Source organism: Ictidomys tridecemlineatus, chromosome 3 (assembly GCF_052094955.1).
Source record: "Ictidomys tridecemlineatus isolate mIctTri1 chromosome 3, mIctTri1.hap1, whole genome shotgun sequence".
Classification (NCBI taxonomy): domain Eukaryota; kingdom Metazoa; phylum Chordata; class Mammalia; order Rodentia; family Sciuridae; genus Ictidomys; species Ictidomys tridecemlineatus.
Window position 1 is genome coordinate 70,779,673 of NC_135479.1, and position 15,099 is coordinate 70,794,771.

At 31.2% G+C, this 15,099-nt stretch overlaps 1 pseudogene; it reads left to right on the forward strand.

Annotated features, from left to right (window-relative positions):
- LOC144375670 (uncharacterized) overlaps window positions 1-12,399 on the forward strand; it is a 48,779-nt pseudogene extending 36,380 nt beyond the window's left edge.
- Window positions 12,400-15,099: the final 2,700 nt, after the last annotated feature.

Genomic DNA, 15,099 nt, shown 5'->3' on the forward strand with positions numbered 1-15,099 from the left:
CATGCATATTAATTCCAGAGACTCAAGTGGCTAAGTCAGTAAGATTGCCATTTCAAGGTAAACATCAGGAACTTAGGTAGACTTATTAGACAATTAGAAAAACCTGTATTGAAATTTTAAAACATGGCTGGGTATGTAGCCCAGAATTAACATACTGCTGTTTCAAATACCCAGTACCATAGAAAAAAATCAAAAGCAAAATTTTTTTTTGTTGTTTATGAGCATTTTACATGATTGAAAAGTAAAGAAGAATTACTTAATCTTGGAAAAATCATGTATTTCTATTCTTCCTTTGTGTCTCCAAAGGCAGAAAACCTGTCACAGTGTCTTTATGCTTAGATTTCCTTTTGTGGAATGTATATGAAAGCATTCTCATTCCCTACTCTGGTATTTTCCTCAAACTGTGTTTCAGAACTATGTAATATGAGGATCCCACAGCTGGCACATCTAATGCCTCTCATAAGTCCAGACCAGTACTTGGGGCTTTTCTTGTTCAAGAGCAGTATAAATGTAGAGAGCTTAGTTTCTCAAAGAAATAACAGAGAACTCTCAACTTCCATCTTTTTAAATGTCTTCACTAATTTTGTAGTCTAGCACAGTGTTTCTTTCTTCCATATTCATATAATTGGAGTACTACTTGCTATTCCACTTTTTGAGAGTAGCCATTCTAACAGCTGTGCTCATGCAGAAGATCTTATAGTTGGATGGTGCACTAAAATTCTGATGCAAGCTTTTTAGATTCCAGGGTGCTTTAGGCTCACTGGTAAGAAATTTATGTATAAATAAATAAATAACGAGGGATCTCTGATTTTAACCATTTTTCTTAACTAATATTCGAGATTTTAGCCCATTACAATGTTTGAACACCAATGTGAAAACACTCCTTTTTGATCTAGGGAGATTTGCACCTGTACAGTTACCAGTGCTTTCAATGCTTTGAGGTTTCAGATGTAGTCCATTGAATGGAAAAAGTTAATATCAGGACAAATTACTTACAGAAATAATTGGTAAGGTCTGGTGTTGTTAGTAAAGTGAGCTTGGTGAGAGAGCTCAGGAAGTGCAAAACTGCCACTTTTGCTTTCAGTGGTGGTTTGTATTTCCCTGTTAATTTTTTGGTACTGTCTAGATAAAAGTTCAACTGTCAGCAATAGCTATTTGCATTTTTAGAAAATGTTGGCAAATCCCTCTAAGGGATTAAGGGGTTACGTTAAGATTTAACACCTCTTCCACTCTGGTCTAATGGAGTAAACCCCATGGATCTTGCGATCTTGCATGGCCATAGAAAACCACTTATTCCCCCCCCCCCCCCCCCCGCCCCGAGTAAATACTCATGTATATCTTATTGCTTCCTCTGTGTGTACAGATAAATTAGCATTTAAACTACAGGCAATTTAGAGTTAAATAATATATTTCAAACCCAAATGAATCGTCCTTTATTTATATTAACACTGGATTTGGGCATTTTTTTCAGTAATTTTGCATATTGCTCAAATCAGAAAAATCTTCAAGTGCATTCTATTTATTTCTTTGTCGATATATTTTTTTTCAGTTTTCCAATTTGTGTGCTTCTAATTCCTTTACAGTTTTTAGAAGGACTCAGAACAGGAGTATATATTTATTTGGTGTGTATCCATAAATGGAGAAAGGCTTATATTCTGCTTTTATTCATTTTTATTTTATTTTTAAAAATTATCTCTCTTTATATCTGCTCTTTGGTGGATGCTTGTGTATAATTCCACTGTCACACACATTCTGCATACAAGTCGCTTTTGTAATCTATGCCTCTTATTCTAACATCTACCTTGAGGTTGGATTGTAGCATTCATTCACATTAAATATTTTATTGATATGTTTTGGTTTATATATTATAATAATTAACAATAAAATATATTTGCATACATATGAACTGCCCTATGTAGTCTTCTGTATTGATTTTTTTACCTTAAAATTACTACCCTGTTGTAATATTATAGCATGCATTAGTGTCAGGTAATGATCACTAGTACATTTGCTCTTATATATGAGAGAGTACTTGTCTCATCGTATATACATTCATCTTTACAGGAAAATTTTAGAAGTTTTTGCTTTGATTTCTTCTTTAACAAAATGTAAAGAATGGTAAAATTATGACAAGTTATTACTAAAGGGTACCTTGGGAAAAATAATCATTTTCATAATAGTTTTGTCAACAAAAATTCTAGCTCCTGGAATTTACATTTTACAAAATGTAATAATTATTTCTTCCTCTTTAGCCATGCCCCTTTGTTTCAACTCTGGAAGAACTGGAAGAATGTGGCTGTATTCTCATGTACAGTTGCTGAAATTTTAGTCTCTGTTTCCTGTGTGGATGTATCATGTACATATGATTACAAAACAGTTTCTACACATGGATAATAAAAGCTTAAATTATTATTTTAATTTTTTATTGCATTTATTCCACATATTCATCAATACTATTTATTTAATTCATCTATGATTGGATTTTATTCAATGTTACCTAATTTATAGAGATTTTGAGTTTTCCTGATTATTGAACACTTAAGTGACACTTCAAGAATTTCTTGTTTATATATATATATATATATATATTTTTTTTTTTTGCATTCTGTTGTATTTCTTCTTCTTATAAGTATTTGATTATTTGTGAGGAAATCAGGGTTTTTTTTTTACCTTGTCAGTTTTGCAGCTTTTAATGTAATCATTTGATGAATATATTTTTTGTATTGATATTTTGTAATTCATAAGTTTAAGTCTATTATATTGTATAATTTTGAAAACAAAGAATCTATTTTTTTCTTTTGTGATATTAGGGATTGAACCAACGTGTCTTAATGCTGAGCATATTCTCAGCTGTGTTTTAAATTTTATTTCCAGATGAGGTTTGCTCAATTTCTTCAGTTGGCCTTATATTTTTAACTTCATGCCTTAGACTTCAGAATAGTAGATATTTCAGGTGTGCATCACCATATGAACCCTATCTTTTGTATGTAAATTTTTGAGCTTTGTATTTTCTTATATATTTCAGTATTATTTATTAATAACATATATTCAGCATTTAATGTGTCAAAATATGTTGTTATGATTTATGAGTGAAGGGATAAAATAGCATTTTATTATTACACTCTTTGCCCAATATCCTAGCATGTTTTAAGGGTTTTGTTGTTGGTGTTTTCTGTAGTTTCACCATTTATTATATTATGAGGTTTACCCTGATTGATTTTACTTCATAGCATCAATCATGTGACATCATGGTATTTTGGTCAGCAGTAGACTTATGTACAACCATGGATCTAGCAAATATCTTAGCCATGTACTAGTCTATACCATCTAGATTCTGTCATTGCACTCAGAGAACTGGAAAATTGCAGAAGATTCTTAGGATGAATTTTCCAGAGTGTATTTCCACAAAATGAGAAATCATTATATATGCCTATATTTGCAGTTATATACTGTATAATTGATATAATTTTAGTTGTTGAATTTTCAAATTTGCTAGTAGTTTTTTAATTGTATCTGATTTTTAAAAAATTTGTACTGAAGATTGAACCCAGGGGTGCTTAACAATAAAGTCACATCCTCAGTCTTTTTTTATATTTTATTTAGAGACAGAGTATTGCTGAGTTGCTAAGTGCCTCACTAAGTTGCTCAATACAATATATATAAGACAATATTATATATAATATAATATTGTCTTAGAATTTATGATCTTTTTTTCTTATCCTCCTCAGTCATTGGAACTACACTTGTCCACCACTAGACTGGACTCATTTGCCTTTTAAAAGTACCAACATTTATACTGGTAACTCTGTGTTATGTTTATCTTTAATAGCTTCTAATTTTGCTCTTTTGTTAAGACTTTCTTTACTTTTATTTTTTTTAAAGAGAAAGAGAGAGAGAGAGAGAGAGAGAGAGAGAGAGAGAGAGAGAGAGAATTATTTTAATATTTAGTTTTTAGTTTTCGGTGGATACAACATCTTTGTTTGTATGTGGTGCTGAGAATTGAACCCGGGCAGCACGCATGCCAGGCAAGCGCGCTACCGCTTGAGCCACATCCCCAGCCCTACTTTTACTTTTTATTGGGATGGATGACTTGATAATAAATTCTAGTCATTTTATTGCTTACTAATTTCTTTGTATGTTTTATTTTCACGTCAGGTATAGATGAATTCCAATTTTTCCAGCTGTAAGGAGGTCTAATTGAAACATAAAAATCTATATGGATATTGTTAAAGAAATGGAACCACAATTTTACCCAGTTTTTTGATTGAACTGTATATGCCCAAAGGACATAAAATCAGCATACTACATTGACACAGCCACATTAATATTTATAGCAGCACAATTCACAATGGCTAAGCTATAAACCTAACCATTCAATGATGAATGGGTCCACTCAATAATGACAGGATAAAAAACTGTTGCTTATGTACACAATAAACTATGAATTGGCCATGAAGAAGAATGACTTTATGACATTTGCCAGGAAATGGGTGAATCTGGAGATTTTATGCTAAGTAAAACAAACCATTTCTTTAAGACCAAAAGTTGAAAGTTATTGCTGATATGTGAAATCTAAAGCTCCTGAAGTGGGGAAGGGTAAGAAATGAAGATCAGTAGATTGTTCAATGGTAAACAAACAAAAAAATAAATAAATAAATAGGAGAAGGATAGAAATATAAAAGATAAAAATATAAAAGACAGAAATATAAAAGAAATATAAAAAATATAAAAGGATACAAATATAAAATATAAATTCATATGTAAGTGAATCCTACAATTGTAGCCACCAACAAGAACAGGATTTTAATTAGGATAAGATATATCCCATGCTTGCATAATACCATAAAAATCGATTTTATTGTCAGGTAGAACTAGAAATAACCAATACAATAAAAAAATTATATTTGTTTTAAGAGCTGTATGTATATTTTATTATAAATATCATACAATATAAACACCAATCAAAGATTGTGTGTTTGTGTGTGTATATATATATAATTTTGTATGTTAAAATTATAAAAAGGAAAGTTCAAACAGTATTGTTGTTGCTATTTTTTATATTAATAATATATATAAATACAATAAAATGTTTGAACTTAATCTTAAATGTTTGAATATTAAATAAACTTAAATATTTTCATTAAATGGTCTGTCTACCTTGTTAAATTTCAAAATTTCTCTTATACCATTGATATTAGAATTACTAGAGATCTCACGATACATTCAGAATAGCCAGCTCTATCAGAGATTCTATGATTCTATGCATTAGTAAATCTCTGATTAGTGGTTGTACAATTAAAATTTGACGATTCCCTTTCTTAATTACCATGATTTTCTCATCTAAAAAATATGTATAATTTAGATCAAGATATAAAAAATACAAAATATATGTTTTTGTGATAATGACTGAGTTTTATATTGTGTTTCATAAATGTGGAGTATGTATACTTTTTTGAATTTAATTCAGTTTTTATGCAGAAGTAGATAATAGTATCATTGTGTTCCAAAACACTACCTACATGATAGTCTACTAACTCTATTTTCAACTGTAATTACATACTGTGTAAATATTCCTGTGGTCAATGTGTTATTTATTTACCTATTTTTATTTTAGGAACTGTTAACATTTATGGATGTAGCCATTGATTTTACTGAAGAGGAGTGGGAATGCCTTCAGCCTGTTCAGAAAAATTTATATAGAGATGTGATGCTAGAGAACTATAGAAACTTTGCCTTCCTGGGTAAGTTTAATTTCCCTTTAAAATTATTAATTACTGATTATTATTTAATTTACTTCTGTTGCAGAGTATCTTCTGAGATCTTCTCTATAAAAATGAGTTTCAGATTTGTGTTTCAAAGAAAAAGGGCATTTTTAGTAAAGATATTTTACTCTCTCTCTCTCTCTCTCTCTCTCTCTCTCTCTCTCTCTCTCTCTGTATATATATATATATATATATATATATATATATATATATATATATATATAAATAAGTAGTACCTAGTATAATATAGTGATGTAAACTAATGTAGACTACACATAGCAGGGGACAGAGTTGAGTCATTCAAATGTCAAGGAGAAAACCTAACTAAAAAAATGTTGAAAGAGTAGTTATCCAGCAGAATTTTCAGAAGCTTAGTTTTATGTATTTTGATTGTAATCATTGAACATATACTGCCCTATATTTATCACATTTTCAAATTCCTTGTTGTTCTCTGTTTTTTTTTCCTTTAGTGGTGTCCCAGTTTATTCAGAATAACCATCAAAACTTACCTTTTGTTGTGAGGGCCAGCATGATCTGTTTCAAATCTTCTTGTAAGGAAACCTTCAAAGAAGCAAACAGAACAGAGAGACACACACAGAGTGAAAAGGAAAAAAAAAAAAAAACTGGCTACCCCTCTTAACAGCTGCACATATAATACCCCCAAATTACATACCTTCTGATACCATGACTACATTCTAATGCAGTGTTTCTTTAATCCCAAGTGCTAGCTAACCCAGATTAAGTACAGTTAATACAAATATACAGCCCCTTCTCTCTAATGAAATTACCACAGAAACTAGATAGAGTTGTCTTAATAGCTTCAGGGAGAAACTGCTGGGCATTACAATTGTGGGACTCAGGGTTCCAATTACAATCACCCCCACACTTTCCTGTCTATTCCAAGGCCAGAATACCTAATACCTCCCCTTTTTTTAAGGACTTTTGAATAAATTATCTCCTTAATGCTGTTGGGGGCAAAAAATAGGGCAGGCATAGAAAACAGGAAGTTCCAACATCAATAAACATCCACCTATGAATATTTTTGACCCAGATGAAATTGAGTAAACATGAAGTTAACCAATCCAACAAGTCCAAATCCATCATCTTGTTGAACCTTGTTAATGATATCTTTAATGTAATCTAAGTCTTTTTAAATAAAATTACTATTATAACTTAAATTGAAGAAACACATGGTATTAAACTTCTGATATATTTTTTGATGGAACAATAACAGACAATCAATTTCAGCATGATTGTCAAGTATTACTTGACAATGTTGTTTTTGTTCTTCATTAAGCATATTTACATTCATGGAGGCATGAATGATACTGTTTTTGATAGCATTGGTGAGTTTCATGGTAGTTTTATAAGCCAATAGAGCTAGTCTAGGTAAACCCACCAAAGAGAAGGTCAAAGTGTTAAATTCTGCATTAGAGAGAAGCTTCACTGAATCATCACAGGTTTTATCAAGAGGAATAGATCTTTTATGAATAAGTTGCACAGGATGGTGACCTATTGAATACTATGGTGGATGGTACGACACATTCTGCTGATACAACAATAAATACCATGAGACATTTTTGCAGGTATATCACAATTTTATGAAAGTGAGTCAAGATATTGTAATGAATTGTAGAAGTCCAGGATCTCAAAGTACTGAATTTTCCAGAGCTGGTGTCCAAAAACAGAGCAAAATTGTTATTAAGACCAAAGCATTTACAGAGTTTTGTGTGAGTTTAGCAATCAAAGCAGTAACAAAGTTATCTAGAGTACATTCTAACCCCATTTAACCAACACCTGTTGAGCTGAGGCTGTTAATGGTTTTATATCTTCCCAAGTAACTAGAATTCAAGTATAATGTGGTCGTCTTTTAATGTTTCTCCTCTTTTGAGGAGAATGATTATTCTCTTGTTTGGATGAACACTTATCTTCCAGGGTTAAATGAAACTTAGAAATCACCTTGTGAAGTCCCTGATGTACATTTATAATTGCTATTTTTCAAGCATGAAGATAGAGTCCAAACAGGACATGTGGCATAAGTGTAGCAGTCTATGCTTTTCCCCACATGATCAAAGGCATAGGATCTTGTCATGCTGGTCAGGTGGAACCTCATATATTACATAATTTTATTGTTAAGGGCTGTTTGAGAATAAAATGTCTATTCAATGAAGATGACCAATTTTGAGTATTAACTTTATGTTGTATATTGAGCACATTAATTGTAAATAAAACAATATTTATTGCATATTAATATAAGAGAGGCTAGATCTTTGTTTCTGTTTTAAAAGGCAAGTATTAGGATACAGTTTGCTCACTTAACAAAAGCTTGTCCAAAAGAATTATGAGACACTTCATGATTTAAAACTATATCTCCTTGATTAAAAATGGTGCAAAAGGATGAGATGTAAAGGCAGGAACATTATCCATCTTTAAACAAATAGAGCCTCTTGGAGATGATCATGCTTGGTTTCTTTCCATGCTCTCTGCTGGAACTGACTTGACATTTTCTTTTTAGATTCAATTCTGTTAGTAAATTTTTTCTTTTGTTTTGTGTTTTGCAATAATGTACTAGAAATCATAAATATTTTGAAGTGAACAAATCATTATACTTCTACTTTGTATTTTTTTTTACTTTTTTTAGTTTTTAAATTTTAATTAGTGATTTAATTTCTGGATTTTTTTTATTGTGGCATGCTTGCAATTTTCACACACACACACTATATATATATATATATATATATATATATATATATATATATATATATATATATATATATATATAGAGAGAGAGAGAGAGAGAGAGAGAGAGTGTCTTTGACTATAATACCAACCCTACACAAAACACAGTGACACAGTGTGTTCTCTTTATACATCTATAGGATGTATAAAGGGAAGTGGGAAACATATTTATATATATATATATATATATATATATATATATATATACACACACACACATATGTACATATTTCATATATATACATTTTCATATATATATATATATATATATATATACATATTTCTCACTTCTCTTTATACATCCTATAGATTTTAAATTTTTACAGTCTTTTACAAGTTGCTTAGACTTGTCTTAAACTTGGTACTGCTTGATAAGCCTCTCCCTTATTTGTAGAATTTCTAATTGGCACACTAGGAATGCCCCTCTCATTTTTTCTTAAAGAATTATTCACATAAACATTGTGCTCATTGATGTTAATATTTTTCAATTTCACTCTCTAAACTTTTTAAAAATAGTTCTTTAGTGTTCTTTGAATAATTCATAACTGTCAGTATCCTAATGATAAGTTCTTAATGTTTTAGTTTTTTTTTTTTGTCACTTGGATTTAGCCATGCTTCTCTTTGTTTATATTTGCTGTACTATTTTCTATTTGTTCATTAAAGAAGCCATCAGTAGATTATATAGCCCATTTTCCAGAAAAAAAGTATAAAAAATTTTAAATAAATAAAAATAGGCAAGAACAGTGTTGCATCCTTGTAATATTTGCTAATTGGTAGGCCATGCAAAAGTACTTCATGTTTGACAGAAGTCACAGAAATTTAGAAACAGCATGGCTCAAACAATTTTAAAAAGACTTGTGTTGTAGTTTGTGATATATAATTTTTGGGGTAATCTCAAGCATTACACATGAAACATTAAAAGTTGGATGACCTAAAGATCCAGAATTGCCAGTACTAAATATGTATCCATGAACAATTAAATCAGAAAATTGAAGATATATCTCTGCTTTTGTGTTTAGTGCCAACATTTTTCTCAGTATTAAAGCTAGGGACTCAATGTGTGTGCCCATTAATGTCAAATGTTTAAAATATGTACTTATATACTATTGTTATTTAGTTATAAAATATTTTTTTTCTTAAAGTGTTATAAGAATTATATTCAGGACTTTTAATTAAGTGAAAGTGGCAGGTATTTAGATATTAAGTTGTAGGAGCTTTTGATTCACATGTTGAAGTCAGAAATTTAGTGAGAAAAATTTTTCTCACCGGGTACTGTGTTTTGTGTAGGGTTGATATTATATTCAAAGTTTTCATATTTTTATTTTATTGAGCATAATAGGGTCAAGAGTTTTATTTTACCACATAGTGAGTGTATTATGTTCTTCATAAATACTAGTAGAAGGAATGCAATACCTTGTAAAAAAAAATTTGATAATTATATGAAATAATGATTTTGTTAATTCATTCTATTTAGTCATTTTACCTTGTATATGTAGTATATAATACAATGATATATTTATAAATAAACAAATTTGTATTTGTCAATAAATGAAATTCTCATTTCACACGAATGTAAAAATATAAAAATCAATTTATTATTTTTGATTGTCATATGTTGAATTCATCCAAATATTATGGACATAGGCTATGCAAGGTTTTTATAGTCTTTTAAAATGTTTTTATGAAAAATTTTATAGACTTATATGTGTATATTTCTTAGTAAATTTTTAGTTCATATTTCTTTTTAAGAGTCAATTGCCTCTTTACCCTTGTTGAATATTTATGGTATTATCACTCAAAATCTACTAGTTATTTTTATGTCTCTATGTCACAGAAGACAAAAACCATATTTTGGACACTCTTTGAAAAAGCCATAAATGTTTGTATATGTTTTACATTTCTCGTATTGTACTGACAGTGAAGGTAGATCGTAGATATTTCCTAAGTACGCAATACTATCTTATGAAGGACAAAAGGATGTTAATGATTCTTTTCTACACTTAATTATATTACTCATCTTAATGATGTTCTCCTCTTGGATTATTTGGTGTGTACACAAATTTGGATAATATTCTCAAGGTAATTTTTTCTGTACATTTTTATTGAACTAACATTTTTTGGATTTTTTGTGACTTTGGATTTACTAATCTGCTACAGTCCTGATGTACTTATTTTACCTTAATTTCATGTTATGTATGCAAAATATATTTATCCCAGTCTAATAGGTATTGTTTTTATTTTTGTTTATTTCAGTCATGACTCCTAATCAGACCCAAGAATATTCACCAGAAAAGGGCCTAAAACATATATTTCATGAAGTGATAAGTGCAAAATATAAAATTTGTGATCTTAACTATTTACCACAAAAGAAAATATTGAAAACTACAAGTGAGAGTGAACACCTGAAATCATATAAAAATTCAGGCCTTGTTCACCACCAGAAAATTTATACTGAAGAGAAGCCCTACAAATATAAAGAATGTTGCAAAGCTTTTAGTGAAAAAAATGGTCTTATTTACCACAGAGGGAGCCACAATGGAGAGAAGCCTTACAAATGTAAAGAATGTGGAAATGCTTTCCGTCAAAAGTCAAACCTTATTCACCACAGGAGAACTCACACTGGAGAGAAGCCCTACAAATGTAAAGAATGTGCCAAAGCTTTTGGTCAAAAATCACACCTTATTAGCCACAGGAGAACTCACACTGGAGAGAAGCCCTACAAATGTACACAATGTAGCAAAGCTTTTGGTTACAAATCACAGCTTACTTGCCACATCAGAACTCACACTGGAGAGAAGCCTTACAAATGTACAGAATGTGGCAAAGCTTTTGGTGAAAAATCAAATCTTATTTGCCACATCAGAACTCACACTGGAGAGAAGCCCTACAAATGCAAAGAGTGTGCCAAAGCTTTTGGTAGAAAATCAATCCTTATTTGCCACAGCAGAACTCACACTGGAGAGAAGCCCTACAAATGTACAGAATGTGGCAAAGCTTTTCGTAAGAAATCAGAACTTATTTGCCACAGCAGAACTCACACTGGAGAGAAGCCCTACAAATGTACAGAATGTGGCAAAGCTTTTGGTCAAAAATCAAATCTTATTTGCCACATCAGAACTCACACTGGAGAGAAGCACTACAAATGTACAGAATGTGGCAAAGCTTTTGGTGAAAAATCACACCTTATTAGCCACATCAGAACTCACACTGGAGAGAAGCCTTACAAATGTACAGAATGTGGAAAAGCTTTTGGTTACAAATCACAACTTATTTGCCACAGAAGAATTCACACTGGAGAGAAGCCCTACAAATGTAAAGAATGTGCCAAAGCTTTTGGTGAAAAATCAAACCTTATCCACCACAGAAAAACTCACACTGGAGAGAAGCCCTAGAAATGTACAGAATGTGGCAAAGCTTTTGGTGAAAAATCACACCTTATTTGCCACATCAGAACTCACACTGGAGAGAAGCCTTACAAATGTACAGAATGTGGAAAAGCTTTTGGTTACAAATCGCAACTTATTTGCCACATCAGAATTCACACTGGAGAGAAGCCCTACAAATGTAAAGAATGTGCCAAAGCTTTTGGTGAAAAATCAAACCTTATCCGCCACAGAAAAACTCACACTGGAGAGAAGCCCTAGAAATGTACAGAATGTGGCAAAGATTTTGGTGAAAAATCACACCTTATTTGCCACATCAGAACTCACACTGGAGAGAAGCCTTACAAATGTACAGAATGTGGAAAAGCTTTTGGTTACAAATCACAACTTATTTGCCACAGAAGAATTCACACTGGAGAGAAGCCCTACAAATGTAAAGAATGTGCCAAAGCTTTTGGTCAAAAATCAAACCTTATTTGCCACAGAAAAACTCACACTGGAGAGAAGCCCTAGAAATGTACAGAATGTGGCAAAGCTTTTGGTGAAAAATCAAATCTTATTTGCCACAGGAGAAGTCACAGTGGAGAGAAGCTCTACAAATGTAAAGAATGTGGCAAAGCTTTTGGTCAAAAAAGAGACCTTATTCACCACAGCAGAACTCACTGGAGAGAAGCCCTACAAATGTAAAAAATGTGGCAAAGCTTTTACTCAAAAAACAGGCTTTATTTATTTATGACATAAATAACAAGTACCTTTTTTGCATAAGGAAAATTGCACTTTTTGTATTTGATTTTTCTGCCTGTGAAGATGTACATTTCTATTCCTACAATGGTATTATGATTGATGGTGACTTGTGTGATTACAGGAGGCTTAAAATGCAGCTACATGTGTTTGAGTCCTTTCACTGGTAAAAAATACTATTATTTGTACTCTAATAGGAGACTAAAAATGGTGCTAGAAAAATCTATTTTTTAACCTGCCTCTTTATTGATGGTTTTCTAATGGTTTTGATATAATCACTTCAGACCATTTCTGATTAATGGGTGTCATCTAGATGTAAATTCCCTATATAATCATTAGCTATGAGACAATTCTTCCCATTAAAAAAAAACATTCTCATTGAGTCCTTGCTATATTCTAAGGAACCACTCTTTTTTTCCTTTACTAACCAAAATAAATTCCACATAATTGAGTCCAAAGTAAATGGCAATACATTAACTTAAGCACCATGAGTAATATAATAAATACAAGATATCACCTTTAAAATATAAAAACCAATAAGAATCAGAAATTCTAAGCCATTACCATCTAAACTATACCAGAGCTTTTAATATGTAATCTTAGATGTTCTACTCACTCGCATAGTAAGATGCCTTAGACTAAAAGATATTTAATCACTCACTACAGGTCACTCAGTGAATGCATAACAGTTCTTATTCTAAAGCTTTTACAGAATTTTTTGATAATACATTGCAAAGTCTCACATCTTTTATTTAGAAATAAGACACAGAGGTTCTTTTAGTCTGTTTTATAATGCTATAGAAAAATACCAGAAACAGGCCAATGTATAAAAAGAGATATATATGCATAAAGATATTTTTTGAGAGGCAGGGGTTGTGGCTCAGTGGTAGAGTGCTCACCTGTCACATGCAAGAAGCTGGGTTCAATTATCAGCACCACATAAAAATGAATAAATAAATAAAATAAAGATATTGTATCCAACTACAACTTATAAATAAATAAAAATATTTTTGAGTACATAGTTCTGAAGATTTAAGTGCACTGTACCAGAATCTTCTCAGCTCCTGTGATAGCTCCTTCACCTGCATTATACATGAGGTGGCATTTTGGTGAGGGCTCATTTGAGAGGTAGAGAGAATAATGAGACAGGAAGTCAGAGAAATTCAGAAAAAAAGACTTGCTCTTTTGTAACAACCAGCTTTAATAAGAACTATATTGTGCCCCATGAAAGTTACACTAAACCTCTCCAAGAACATCTCTCCCAATGATCTAACCACAATTTAGTAGATCTCATTTCTTAAACATTCCACTATTTCCCAACTCTCTCCCTTTGAAACTAAGTTCCAAACACATGAGCATTTGGGGGGATATACTCAAATCATAATGAAAGTAGTATGAGAGAGACAATGGTAAAAATGAAACATAGAATGTCATTTCTTAGTAGTTATAATGATTCTAGATTCTACAATAAAATGCTTTAGAGTATAGAAATTAATTTAGGTTGATATTTTAAAGACAATAGGATATTTAATTAAATAACTTTTTGAAGAATTAATGAATATGAATGTGACAAGACTAATGGGCTAAGTATATTAAAATAAGGGAAAACTGCAAAAAATCAATGAATGTTTAGTAAACAATGCCTAGGTATAAAAAGAGAATGCTGGGCTTTCTGATTATGCTATATCAAGCCAAAAGTTTACTGCCTAAAATCTGGTGGCTCTCAAAACCAGAGCAAATATTCATATAAAAGATGCAGTGGACATCAGTCTCAAGAGCTTTCTACTTAAAATATCTGCTTCCAAAGACTACATAATTCATAGTAATTCTTGGGAGTATTATATTTCATTCAATTTCAATTTTTAGCTTTCTGTATATTTACCACACCATCTCATGGCCAGATCAATATTTTCTTGAACTTCTTCATATATTAATCCATACACTGTCTCCGATATGTTTGTTTCTAGATTGTCAGGGATCCCTCCCAGTGAATTCTGAGATGTGTGAGAGGTTGAACAAGCATATAAATTTGCTTATGAAAAATAAGCCATGTTGTAGGTGGGAAGTAAAAGGAGAAAAGATGCAAAAGTCCTCCTCTAAACTTGTATGTGCTGATACTACACAAGGTAATTCCAATGATGTCTGGTTTGGGGTAGGGAAGCAACTTTTCTTATACATTATGAAACAAAGTTCTTCAAATAAGGTTGTTACAGACTTTTGGAGAACACCTAATTTTTTCTTAGTAATTTCTACATTAAAAAAATACTGTTACTTTAAACAAAACTATCCATTGCAATAAATCTGAAGTAGTTCTTTAATATTGTAAAACAGAAAATTGATGGCATTATTCACCAAATGCTAATATTTTCCAATAACACCTCACACCACAATATATGTGCCTTATATAGTTTAACACCTATAGGGTTTCTTAACATAATGGATAATTAAAATAAAGAGTGAAATGAGACTTAGAA